This window comes from Hemicordylus capensis, chromosome 4 (genome assembly GCF_027244095.1).
Source record: "Hemicordylus capensis ecotype Gifberg chromosome 4, rHemCap1.1.pri, whole genome shotgun sequence".
Taxonomy (NCBI): Eukaryota; Metazoa; Chordata; class Lepidosauria; order Squamata; family Cordylidae; genus Hemicordylus; species Hemicordylus capensis.
Genome location: NC_069660.1, coordinates 265,944,071 through 265,954,868, shown reverse-complemented (window position 1 = coordinate 265,954,868; position 10,798 = coordinate 265,944,071). Strand labels below are relative to the sequence as shown.

The window sequence follows — 10,798 nt, the reverse complement described above, 5'->3', positions numbered from 1 at the left end:
TCCTTCGAGCCGGAATCGAACCAGCGACCTAAGGATTTCCACAGGGTTGCTCTCTACAGTCCTCCGCTCTACCAGCTGAGCTATCGAAGGGACGTGTTTGTGCATTTCCTCAAAAGAAACACAAACGCCAGCAGCAGAAATGCTCTTTGCATATGGGCATGCGCATAGGACATGAGGGAAGCTACACTGTATCTGAATGGATGAACAAAACCATCGCGGCATCGAGTATTTCAGGAGGAGAGGTAATTCCCTTGCCGCCAGATAAATGAAATGGGCATGCGTGCCCTTCCGAATATTGGGAAACGAACGTAGGCCAGCACTTTCCTGTTAGCTCACAGAGATAACTTAGTAACGGAGCTCAGCGAAACGACTCGCATTCCCAACATGCTGGGCTTCTCGTCTATAGAGTTCTTTTCTGTCATTCGCTTAACAGCTTTCAGTTTCTTTCCTCCAGTGTCTTGCTTGAGTTTCACGTAACGTCAGGAGGCGGCTGTTTCCTGCGCTGAATATGAATCGTGAAAGTTCTGCTTTATTTTTATTCCCCCGCCAAAGTGCCAAACGACGAGCATCAACTCAGCAGGGCATTGAGGAGGCCGATTAAAGGCACCAAATAATCGAAAATAATAACTTGGTTTTTGTTTGTTACATGTCATCTGCCACTGAGGTTGCAGTTATCAAAATAAGTAGATGTGTCAGGACGGCACGCAACGTAGAGGGCTTTTAATAGGACATTTTCAAGAGCGTCCTCATGTCCATTCTCTGCAAGTTTCTCTAAACTACCTAACCGTCTCTATTTCTGTTAAATGGGAGGAAGAACAGCTGAAAGTAGGGGGCCAGTGGCGCAATGGATAACGCGTCTGACTACGGATCAGAAGATTGTAGGTTCGACTCCTGCCTGGCTCGTTTTTAAATCTTGCTTCTTAATTTAAGTTAGAAGTTTTTGAACAACCTTATATAGTTAGCGCTCATGAAGGTTTTTGGTTTTTCGTTTTTTAAAGTGCTTTGCTCTTTTACATTTTTGCAACCGCACGCCCGTCACAGTCTGATTATATTTTATTGCCATACATATCAATTCCTACATATTGCTTTCAGAGGTAATTACCCTCTATCTCCACTCTGGTAGTTTATTTATCTTAAATACCTCAGTTCTTCTTGTATTCTTTTATGGAATTCACGAGCTTTTCTAGCTTGATTTAAAGTCAAGGTTTAAATCTTTTGTTATTTGTACATTTTACCATCCTCGTATGGTAATTTAAAAATCTTATTGGCTTATAGTTTTAGAATAAATTATTTGCATAGTGAATTCAACGAGAATATTTTGTTCTTGTATACTTTTCTGAGAATTCTTCGCCCCAGATCTGTGATAGCCTTTTTAAATGTTGCATTTAGCCTTCACGTTTATCTAGGAATGGCCTTTATGCAAGGGATGATGAACAAGTTTGGAGGAGATCAATACTAACATCCGTTTATCAAGTCTGATTTCCCATTTAGGTATTAGCATAATAACTCTATACATTTCACCGACTTCAACAACAGCCTTTTACGTCCGAACAAAAGAAAACACTCGCGAGCCAGGCAGGAGTCGAACCTACAATCTTCTGATCCGTAGTCAGACGCGTTATCCATTGCGCCACTGGCCCACCACGCAAACTTTTTGTTATGAATATGGCCAAACAGATACAGAGTGCTATGCAGCGTGGCACACACATCTTAAATAGTTTCTCACACCTTCGAAGTGGCTTTTGTCTGCTACCAAGTTCTCAATGTATATAGACACACTAATATACATCTCATCCCCAGCACAATGGTAGTCTCTGGATTTATTAGCCCGCTGCCTTGCTTACTTAGTGGGACTAAGGACTGGAAAGGCTAGCTTCTATTTTCCCTCGAAGAGCAGGAATCCCTGCCAGCTGGCTCCCAAGCAGCGCTGTATTTTAAAACTGCACAGGGAAGAGATTCCCGCATTTCAAAGTAACTTAAAGTGCCAGCGAACGTATTCCCGGAGCAAGAGCAACGGCTGCCACTGCAAGTGTGATTTCCAGTACCAGTGTTGTTACTTATTCAGACTTAAGGGAACTTTGGCTGAACCAGAAACTGCGGAGCACATTATTCTGAATGTCTGAAAAGCTTGTTAACAAGTCCCTTCGATAGCTCAGCTGGTAGAGCGGAGGACTGTAGGTAAAACAAATGCTGGAAATCCTTAGGTCGCTGGTTCGATTCCGGCTCGAAGGAGGCATGTTTTTTTTCTCCTTCTCTGTTCCTTTTTGCTTTCCTCTCTTCATTTATTATTACCAACAAAACCCGCCCTAATTTAGGAGGAAATACTGAAGGCAGATGAGCGATTTATGAAATAGTGAACAGATTGGCAGATAAATTTGCGGGGAAGCAAAAGGACGTTAGGAACGGATAGGCATTTTCAGTTTTTTTTTGTGGCGGGGCTTGTGTAAATTAAAAGTAGACCGACTTCGCGAGAGAGCAGGGTTTGCTTCGAGGCAGACTACACTTCCCTCATGTGACTGAGCACTCATACACTAGGAAGCGGGAGAGAGGAGAAGGACTTCCAGATCACAGCATACTCCCCACCCCCATTTAAATGAAAGCACTAATCCAAATATCATCCTTTTAAAACGTGTGAGTAATTGGTTTATACAGAGCTTTTAGTCTTAGTTTTCCCCTCCCCTTCTCCATATTGGACACTATTCTAGTATGGCTTTTCATTTTTCAGTGGCAAAATTTATTTATTTATTATTACATTTCTATACGGCCCTATCCAACAGCTCTGGGTGGTTTACAAACAAAAACAAACAAAATCATTCAAAAAATAAAACTTAAAACCACAAAATATAAACAATTCAAATAATCTAAAACAAGTAAGACGATTTAAAACAATTTTAAAACCCTGGAAGGCCAGACCAACAAACAAATAAGACTTAAGGGCTCTCTTAAAAGCCAGTAATGTATTTAAACCATGAATTTCTGTGGGGACTGCATTCCACAACCCAGGAGCAGCTACAGAGAAAGCCCAGTCCTGAGTTGCCACCAGACAAATTCCACGTAATGGGGAACTGAAGTTGCTGGAACTTGAGGTTTCCTTACCATTACATCCAAATGCGTGCAACTCCAGTCCGGTCCATTGCTTGTCCTGAGATTTCACTCTGGATACTCCAATTTGAACCTTTGGTGAGTTTCACTGCTCAGAACCGAGGGTCAGGGCCAGATTGAGGGCAACTGATACCCTAAGCACAGCCCAACAATGGTGCCCCCCCTTGGCCCCCTCCATTGCTTAACTGACAAGACAAAAAGCAAATTATTTACTTATACCTTAATATTTATTTAAAATTTTAAAAGTTTTCTTCTAGATTTTTTAAGGTAAAACAAAACAGTGCCACTGCCTATAATTTCATATAAATAGCCGCAACAGAAGGAATGATTGAGAAAAATATTTCATCTTCAAGGTCAGACATCATAACATACGACCATCTTTTATGTAAAGTTTTATCAATATTTTGTACTGCTCTTGTAATCTCGCAAATCAATGACTTTTTACTTCAGATACATAATTTAGTAGTTTCTTGAAACTTTAGTCACTCACCGAGCCAAAGAAAACAGTTTTTTAACAATGCAGAGTAAAGTTGAACATGGAAGATAAAAACAATTACAAAAAATTGACTAAAGTTGAGTGTGGCAGTGAAATGCAAGGTGGCAAAAGAAATGCAAGGTGATAATAAGGGAGGCAAAAAGAGAGTTTGAGGAACATTTAGCTAAAAGTATCAAGGGGAATATTAAAAACTTCTTTAAATACATCAGAAGCAGGAAACCTGCCAGGGAGGCTGTTGGACCATTAGCTAATGAGGGAGTGAAAGGGTATATTAAGGAAGATATGGAGGTTGCAGATAAGCTCAATGAGTTCTTTGCGTCCATCTTCACAGCAGAAGATACTGAGCATATATCTGTGCCTGAACCAAGCTTTTCAGGGATGAAGGCTAAGATAGAAGTGACAAAAGATGATGTTCTAAACTGTCTGGAAAATCTGAAAACTATCAAATCACCAGGGCTGGATGGCATCCACCCAAGAGTCATCAAAGAATTCAAATGTGAAATTGCCGACTTCCTTGCCAAAATATATAACTTATCCCTGCAATCTGGCTCTGTACCGGAGGACTGGAAAGTAAAAATGTAACATCAATTTTCAAAAAGGGATCCAGGGATGATCCGGGAAATTACAGGCCGGTTAGCTTAACGTCCATTCCAGGCAAATTGATGGAAAGCATCCTCAAGGATAAAATTGTAAAGCACATAGAAGAATCGGCCCTGCTGGGGGAGAACCAGCATGGCTTCCACAAAGGGAAATATTGCCTCACCAACCTTTTAGAGTTCTTTGAGAGTGTCAACAAGTGTGTGGATCAAGGTGATCCAGTTGACATAGTATTCCTGGACTTCCAAAAGGCTTTCCATAAAGTTCCTCATCAAAGACTCCTGAGGAAACTTAGCAGTCATGGGATAGGGGGGAAAGTACATGTGTGGATTGCAAACTGGTTGAAGGACAGGAAACAGAGAGTAGGGATAAAAGGAGAGTTTTCACAATGGAGGGAAGTAAGATGTGGGGTCCCCCAGGGATCTGTACTGGAACTGGTGCTTTTTAATTTTTTCATAAATGATCTAGAAGTAGGGGTAAGCAGTGAGGTGGCCAAATTTGCAGATGATATCAAACTCTGTTGGGTAGTGAAATCGAAAACAGATTGTGAGGGGCTCCAAAAGGATCTCTCCAAACTGGGGGAGTGGGCGACAAAATGGCAAATGCGCTTCAATGTTGGCAAGTGTAAAGTGATGCACATTGGTACAAAAAAACCCAACTTTAAGTATACGCTGTAGGAAGCCCGCACATCCAGTTCCCCTTCCTCTCTGCAGTCTCACTAACTGCAGAGGGTATGCTCTCCCTGTCATCCGAATGCGGATGGGGGACGGGGAGAAGAACCCCGCAGTTCCGTGTGATGTGTGAATGTGGCCATTGATTCTACTTCCAAAATATGAAGTCTAATTGGTGATGCACCTGCCACCAACCACAATCTAAGGTGTATTTAAATTAGTTGACTCATGGCATAATAGCATCACTGTGCCAAAGTGGGGCTGGTGATTTTCCCAATTATTTAACAGTTTTTGAAAATCATCAAGTCTGATTTTGAAAGGGCGGGGGGAGGTTGGCAATATGGCCTATCTAGAACTTAAGTGGAGCCAGTAGGTATTCCTTGCTGATAGAGGATGGGAAATGATTCAGTTGCCACACCCTCCAGACAGGCTATCAGCCAAGATAGGAGAAGGCAATAACAGTACCACCCCTGTCCATTGCAGTCAATGACTCAGTAAATAGAATGTATGGGGAAACTCAAAGTACTGAAATAGTTCTTGATGCTGGTGTTATATTTTAAGTAATTAGTTTTACTGCCTTGAATGAAAAGGATCAGTCTGATCATTTCATATAACGAACCATGCTTTGGATGGGGCCCTCCATGTGTGGAGCTTGGGACAATTGTTCCCCCGGCCCAAGCCTTGTGTGACAGGAATCTCTGGTAAAGCTGTAAGTTAAAGCTGCCTTTTGGACAGGGCTATAAAACAAAATACATGGGGGGGGGAATGTCTTACCAAATCAAGTGTTGTTGTTATATACTATGGGGACTAGAAAAAGTATAATGTTCAAAACCAGTTATATGTTGCTGATTTTTCATCCTAAAATGACATTTCCATTTCCCGTGGTTTGGGATCCAGTAACACAATACTGAGCTTCATGTGTGCATGTATACGGGCATGTGACTGGATGGGCTGCTGTGCCACTCCTGAGCACTGGCCCACAACCTCCCACCTGAAGCACTCTGCTTCATCTTGCTTTATGGTAGGACCAACCTACCATGTTCCCTACCATGTTCATTCAGCTGTGTACCTACCTACACAATCACCAGGAGAAAATCCATTGTGTGACCAGCGCTATGACCAGTCTAATGTAAGAGAAAATCTAGCTCAGATGAACAGCTGTTGGCAGTGGCATTTTTAAAACATGTAGACTATATGACTATAGGATGAAAGGTCTGGGTTTGTTTATTTTTTACACAGCGGGTCCAATGTATGTAGCAGCACGTTCTATACATGCTCAGTTTTAACAGCTATGATGTTCTGTCAGAGTTCTCACCTTTACACCAGGTGATCACTCCTGTAGGTGAGACGAGACACAAGTTTAATGGGAGTGATCAGCTGAAGTGTCTAACTATAGAACTTTTTTGCTCTTCCCACTGGAGGAGATGATATTGTGCATAATGTGGGAGGATCCATGGATGATATGCATAATGTGGAAGGGGCAAATGCAGTTATTATTATAATATATACTCTCTTTCAAGAAAAAAAAAAGAGTTATCCAAGTGGTTTACATAGAGAAGAAGGAGAAGGAGAAAATAGTCCCCCTGTTCCCAAAGAACTCAGAATCAAAAAATAAACACAAGGTGGACACCAGCAACAGCCACTAGAAAGATACTGTTACAGACCAGGCCTGATTTATATACTAAATATGCTCATTAGCTAGTATACAAAATAGGTCTGGACCAAGTTCTTTTATATTAGTGACCATGTGTGATCTGGGCGCATGGAAGAAAGGAGATCAAACCAATCCTCAAAGATTCAATGGGCTTTATTGAGTATAAAAGACTAACAACATCATCTAGCAAAGCAGAAAGCAGAACACTCTATCAATATCAGCAACAGTATTTCCTAACCACAACCAGTGTTTCTAACTACCATATGTGTGTGCAATTAAATCTTCCTAGAGCCTAATACAATTCAATTACAGGCAGAAAAGAAGGGGGGGGAGGAAGGCTGAGGGCTGGCATGGTTTTGGAATTAGTAGGGGAAAAGAAGGGGGGGAAGGAGAAGGATGGGGAAAGGTTGGAGGGACCCAAGGCTTGCAGCATATTTACCCAGGACCAGAGACTTGAGAGCAGTGAATCTCTTTAGTTGAAGAAGCGAGGCCTTTGGCAGGAGACAGGAGCCTTTTTGCAGTCTGCTCAGGGCACGGCTGAAAGCCAGAGCACCATGGCTGGGGAGTCTTGACTTTCTCACTGCGCAGTAGAAGTCACAGAGAGCCTCTGTGCATGGGCAGAGTTCCTGCTTGTTGCCTTGCGGTTTAGCAGCAAACTCTGGGATCTTTGTGTGAGCAAGATTGCCCGTAGGCATAAGTCTGCTTGTAGGAGACAGTTCCTGTCCATGGGCAGAGTTCCTGCTTAGCCCCGCGGCTTGGCAGCAAACTCTGGCATTGCTGTAAGCAAGATTGCCCGTAGGCATAAGTCTGCTTGTAGGAGACAGTTCCTGTCCATGGGCAGAGTTCCTGCTTAGCCCCGCGGCTTGGCAGCAAACTCTGGCATTGCTGTGAGCAAGATTGCCCGTAGGCATAAGTCTGCTTGTAGGAGACAGTTCCTGTCCATGGGCAGAGTTCCTGCTTAGCCCCGCGGCTTGGCAGCAAACTCTGGCATTGCTGTGAGCAAGATTGCCCGTAGGCATAAGTCTGCTAAACTGCCATGTCCAGAGACTCCTTCTTATAGTGGTTCCATCCTTTGATGTCCATTTGAGTCTTCTGGATCACAAAAGGCGTTTATTCCTGCTATCCTCTGAATATTGTCTTTTAATTACCAAAAATCTCTCAGGATATTTGGCCAGTTCAGAGAGATCTCAATCTCATCTCCTGTAAACTGTGCACTTAGAAGGGAGGGGGAACATTGCCCAAAGCAAATCTGCATTCTCAGAGCTGCAAATTGCATCTTCCCCCAAAAGGTGTTAAAGTCAGGAGTTAGTGTGAGACAGCAGTTACATTATTTCTTGTGTACCTCTATCTAGTGTGTATTTAAAGTAACATCAAAAGGTGTACATGTGTGAGGCAGGTTAATCAACACATTTGACTTAAGGCAGAAGCATCCTGTTACTGGACAACAGGTTAATTTCAGCAGTGTGAGACTGGTAATTAAGCCTGACCCATTGTCTTAGTGAGTTTCCACAGACGCTGATAACCAATGCTAGAATACCCCTGCCTCTACAAATCATTTACCAGGCAGTACCCAGGCAGATCTAATTGAACTCTTAATATAAAATGAAATCAGACACAGGCCTATATTCCCCATACTTCTGAGTTGGTACCTCTGGATCTGATATGTTATAGACCGTTCATAACAATACCTGCTGGGGTTGAATAGGTACAGTTGCTCTCCCTCTGCTAAATATAAGAGTTACCACTTTAAAAAGTGTCTCTTTGACAACTTAGCAGGAATTAGAGAGTCTCTAGCTAAAGGCTGTGATTTGATTTGGGGCCAGACTAGTCAGGCTAAGAGCAGCCCATTTGTTTATAAAGTCTGCCTCAATCACCTACAAAGTGGAGGATGATAGGGATGTGCAGAACCAGTTCGAATTGAACTGGTTAAATTTGAACTAGATCGGTTTGACTGGTTCGAGCTCAAACTGCCCCCCCCCACAAAAGTTTGAGCCAAGTTTGAGTCCGGTTTGAGCCAAACTGGGCCCGGCAAAAGGGATATACTCCAACTCCTTCCAACAGCTTACCTCCACAAAGTCTGCCTCCCTAAGCATTTTTTTCTTCTCAACCAAGCTGGTTTCTTCTCTGATGCTGGGAGAAAATGTTTGGGGTAGTGGGGAGAGAAAAAAGCTTCAAGGAAGGGCTGTAGCAAGGTTGGAGTGGGCCCTGAGACAATACGTGAAGATGGGTCCCTGTCCCAGGGCTGGACTGGGGGCACTGAGAGGGTGGTGGAATGTATGTGGGGAGGGCGCCGGGTTTTGAGCAGAACGGGTACTTAAGCGTGGGAGTATTCACTGCTGCCGAGTGCAGCAGGGGCATCCTGCAGAGGGGGTGCACCAGGAATATGCCCTTTTGCCCTGTGGGCCAGTCCAAGCCTGCCTATCTTCAGATGATGTCCACCCTCCCCCCGACCATTTTCAGATTCAGAGAAGCATGGGGGGAGAGCAAAGAGTGTGTGGGTGGGGGGTGGGGGTGCAACCTGAGATTCTCAGCTGTTGTTGGACTACAGCTCCCATCATCCTCAGCCGCAATGCAGATGGGGATGATGGGAGTTGTAGTCCAGCAGCAGTGGGAGAGTCTATCGCTGACCTTCCCTCTTCCAGGGTGTCAGTTGCCTATTTTAGTACAGGTGATCTGAAGCACAGTATCATGGGTCACATAAGCCCTTGAAACTGGTTCTTAACTGCCCTTTAAACTAGAACATTAGATCAGTGGCCATGGACTTCCCACAATCAGTACAGGTTAGGATCTCAACCCCTCCCTACCTGGTTTGTACATGGTCAGCTATTTTAAAGAATTTACTCTCATAAAATGAGGGAAGCATCAGCAAGTTGCTCTGGCAGGCTGGCCGCCAACATTGGCAGCTTTGACATTTTTAGCCAGTTTTTGCTACTTGGTTTTCTTTTCTTTTCTAATGTTACCTAAACATTTATTTTACAGGTAAAAAGAAGAGGCACTGCCTGTGCAGTTCTTATAATACAGGAAGTCTTTATTATTCACATTAAAGATTGGAGAGCAGAAGTCACATTCAGTATACATAGTATGTTTTGAAATTAGTACAGCAATAAATGAAGCAACAGTATAAAGCAAAACACTTGCAATTGTAATAGAGAGAACTGGAAATGTAAGATCACCTTACTTTGTTTCAGGTCACCTTACTTATATTAAACTATCAACACTTCAACACAGATGATGAACAAACCAAGCAATGTGACAAATTATCAGTGCAATGTTGCCTGATGACTAACAGATCAAATACTGAATTCAGAATATCTAAAATGGATCCTATTCTTGACCTCTGACAAATTAAAAGTCTAGTTTTTACTCATAACTAGATTTGTTTTTGAGACAGTTTCTAGCTATTCTCTGCTCTGTCTTCCTGCTGTTCTTTTGAACCTAATCGTACAAATTTCCCAACCTAATCCTGTGCATACTTCCTCACAAGTAATTCTCAAATTACCAACTTCACTGGAGCCCACGCTCAGGTTAGCATGCACTGGGTTGAAGCCATACTTGTGCCTGTATTCACCAACTGAAACAGTTACCTTTATGCTCTTGTTTTATCTTGTACTATCCTTGATGTACATAAACGTTTTACACAAAAATAAATCTCAGCCAGCACTCCACAGTTAAGCAGTTCTTAAACCTGCTTATATTTTAAGTCATGAATTACAAAAAGGATCTTGGCTTACTCCTGAATAGTAGGAAGTTCCAGAAGTGAGCTCTTCACAAGGTATCTCTGTTGGAGATGGAGTTCTAGTGCATCAACCTTTTGCACCAACTAGCAGCATTGGGAGTAGAGGTAATTAGTGAGAGTCTCCTTAGCTGTCCCTGCTTACCTCTACTCTATGACCCCTGCTTTGACTCCTCAGGTACTCTTGTAGTGAGTTAGTCCTTTTCCTTTCCTCCTAGAGAGAAGATGGAAACATCTCTACCTCTTCATTATGTAGCTGATAGATAGGATAGGTCTTTCCTATCCCAAATGTACTTCACCAGTCAATCAATTTAGTTTAGACTCTGCAGTCATACAGTGATCTCCATGCATGTTCCTTAAACAGCTGCAACACCTAAACTCCACACTCTGTAACTGGAGTGGTAGCTTCCTTGGCACTCTGCTAAATAATCACAAACCCCAACAATCTCTGCCCAAATTAAATGGCAGAATTGCTGGTCCTAGACCTTAATAAATAAATCAATTCAACTCAGTTAAACTGCAGCAACATATTTCTCTGCCTCTCT

At 42.7% G+C, this 10,798-nt stretch overlaps 4 non-coding genes across 4 annotated transcripts; 2 read left to right on the top strand and 2 right to left on the bottom strand.

The window, feature by feature from the left end:
• TRNAY-GUA (transfer RNA tyrosine (anticodon GUA)) lies at positions 1-90 on the bottom strand. The gene is given in 2 exon segments: positions 1-36; positions 54-90. It is a non-coding gene; the product is annotated as a tRNA-Tyr (tRNA).
• Positions 91-830: 740 nt separating this feature from the next.
• Positions 831-903, top strand: TRNAR-ACG (transfer RNA arginine (anticodon ACG)). The gene has a single exon. It is a non-coding gene; the product is annotated as a tRNA-Arg (tRNA).
• A 664-nt stretch (positions 904-1,567) lies between these two features.
• Positions 1,568-1,640, bottom strand: TRNAR-ACG (transfer RNA arginine (anticodon ACG)). The gene has a single exon. It is a non-coding gene; the product is annotated as a tRNA-Arg (tRNA).
• A 501-nt stretch (positions 1,641-2,141) lies between these two features.
• On the top strand, positions 2,142-2,232 carry TRNAY-GUA (transfer RNA tyrosine (anticodon GUA)). Its single transcript is given in 2 exon segments — positions 2,142-2,178; positions 2,197-2,232. It is a non-coding gene; the product is annotated as a tRNA-Tyr (tRNA).
• The last annotated feature ends 8,566 nt before the right edge of the window (positions 2,233-10,798 follow it).